Source organism: Octopus bimaculoides, chromosome 14 (assembly GCF_046866305.1).
Source record: "Octopus bimaculoides isolate indiv1 chromosome 14, ASM4686630v1, whole genome shotgun sequence".
In the NCBI taxonomy this organism is placed as follows: domain Eukaryota; kingdom Metazoa; phylum Mollusca; class Cephalopoda; order Octopoda; family Octopodidae; genus Octopus; species Octopus bimaculoides.
The window spans coordinates 21623232-21625540 of record NC_142941.1 but is presented as its reverse complement, the minus strand read 5'-3'; the positions used below and the strand labels follow the sequence as shown (position 1 = coordinate 21625540).

Genomic DNA, 2309 nt, shown 5'->3' with positions numbered 1-2309 from the left:
AAGGATATCCAGACGATATCTTTGTTGCTTATTTGATTTTAATCACCTTACTTTGAAATTGTATGGATAATACCGTACTAAATTGTAGTGCCTCAACTTAAGTACCATATTCATCTGAATTTATATATATCGCATTTTGTGGACAATAGCGTCATTAGTTACGGGTTTCCAAGGGGTTTATTAGCTTTACTACATTCGCGACAGCAAAAGTAACAAGGTAGTCATATATCTACTGCTGTCAGTGCTACTTGGGCGGAACAAATCATCGCCTGAAGAAATAAATGCATGAATAAAAACCCACCATAATATTCATGGATATTACCAACTGTATTGTAATCATCCTAAGGATGCGAATTATGATCGCAAAAAACATGCATTTTGTGGAAACGCGCGTAGGGATGTTTTTATGTGTGTAACGATATATTTTAGGATATGTGTTGGAGTCGGCGGTTGCCAGTTTTAACGGTAAATATAATGATGTATGTTGATTGTTAGCAGTTACCAATTGTAATGGGTGTTGACGTTGCAGATGTGCAAGATGAAAGAAGAACAGTGATCAAAGTTATAAACAAACGTTTATCTACCATTACTTTGTATATAGCCAAACCACGACGGGTTGTTATAATGTAATTCGTAAAGCATGCGAGGTAAAAAGAAATATCGTAGATTTTCCTTGTATAGTTTGTGTTTATATTCTCGTCATTCTAGCAGCAGGAAAAAAGAAAGTGCGCTAGTGAAGGTGCGAGTGGTGGGACGAAACAACTGCTTCGTTGGTGAGTTACCATAGTTGTCCCCTTGTGCCTTTTCAGAGTCGGTGTTTCGTTCAGCCGGTCGACCAACTCGGTTCTCACTGACTTTGGTTTACAGAGTTCTCGCATTTATAACTATACAAAAGTAGATAGAAAAATAGGTATATTGCAGAAAACAAAAGACATTCTTTGGGGGTCGACTGTTGTCTCAATTCAACTCTCCACTGCATATTAGAGCTTAGAAGGGTCAAGTGACAAAGATATAAATCGGCTTAGCGAGGGCCATGTGTTCATTGTAACTGCTGTCACAATTGCTTTTCTGTGAGAAAAGTGTTGTTGCAATGTTAAGAAATTGGCAGATTCAGGTTCGAATCTACGCTATGTCTTAATAAATTGAAACTGGAACAGTCGTATTTTTAAGTGAAACTAATGCTTTCAAATGCTGGCAAAATGTATGCATCAAATGCAAACGAAGTATATTTTTTAAGCAAGTGGTTTAAAATCCCGTTCTGAAGTAGTTTTTGATTTAAAACCTGCCTCTTCTGAATCTTTGAAGTTTAAAACAGGAATTTGAAGACCATTTTCTAAATATCATGATAAAAAGTTGTATTTTTAAAAAAAATCCACGCTAAAATGATTAAGTGCCCAAAAGCTGTTAGCATACTATAAAATTGGAACGTAACTTCAGCGAACTTTGGACAACTATAGGAAAGTCTTTCGTAACTTCTACGTCAACAAAACTTCCATTCTGGACCCGTCGTATTTTTTTTTGTCTCTTATACCAAAGTCATACATACATTCAAAAATTTTCCCGCATGAAATCACCGATAAACACTTTTAGTTGAGTGCAGAGCTGGCGTTACACACTAGGTAAACAAAGCGATCGCTTAGGGCGTTAAGATCTGGGAGTGCTGCACAAATTCTGAACAATTTTAACAGAATTTCTAAATCCAACTGAGATCAGGAAATCTCAGTAATAAAGAGAGCTGAAGAAGTCACTAGCAGACGAGAGGCGGGTGGAGGAAAGGGGAGAGAGGTATGAAAGCCAAGTGGGTTTGATGTGGTCGGCATACCTACACAAATGTGCCATCCCAACTTTTCTCATAATTTTCAGAAAGATGGATGTGTTTTTATGAAATTTTCAATACGCTTCAGATGGTGGCGATTCCGATGATATCGGAATTTGTAGTGAAAAGACATTTTTCCATGAGTAGGAAGAGGTGTTTCGGAAAATTCACACGAGTCAGCTTTGTTTCCTCACAACTTTCAGAAAAATAAATACTTTTTAATGAAATTTTTCACAAATACCTTTTAGAGTATGTAGGTTACGATTATATCAGAATTTTATATGAAAAGAAGAAGAAAAAAAATGGTGAACACGTACACATACATACTGACACATATATCTACAAAATAAATTGTAATGTGTGTCAGTATACATGTTCAACATTTTTTAAATATTGAAATCCAATATAATTGCAATCTATACGCTCTGAAATGTATTTGTAGAAAATTTCATAAAAATATATCCATATAATGGAATTGAAGGTTTGGATACCT

The 2309-nt window shown here is 35.6% G+C and overlaps 1 protein-coding gene across 1 annotated transcript in view; it reads left to right on the top strand.

Moving 5' to 3' along the window:
- The first annotated feature begins 375 nt into the window (after nucleotides 1-375).
- Nucleotides 376-2309, top strand: part of LOC106876127 (transmembrane protein 230) — a 39531-nt gene continuing 37597 nt past the window's right edge. Inside the window, exon 1 of the mRNA XM_014924542.3 lies at nucleotides 376-465. The gene's annotated coding sequence lies outside the window, so the exon portion shown is untranslated. The remainder of the gene's footprint in view (nucleotides 466-2309) is intronic.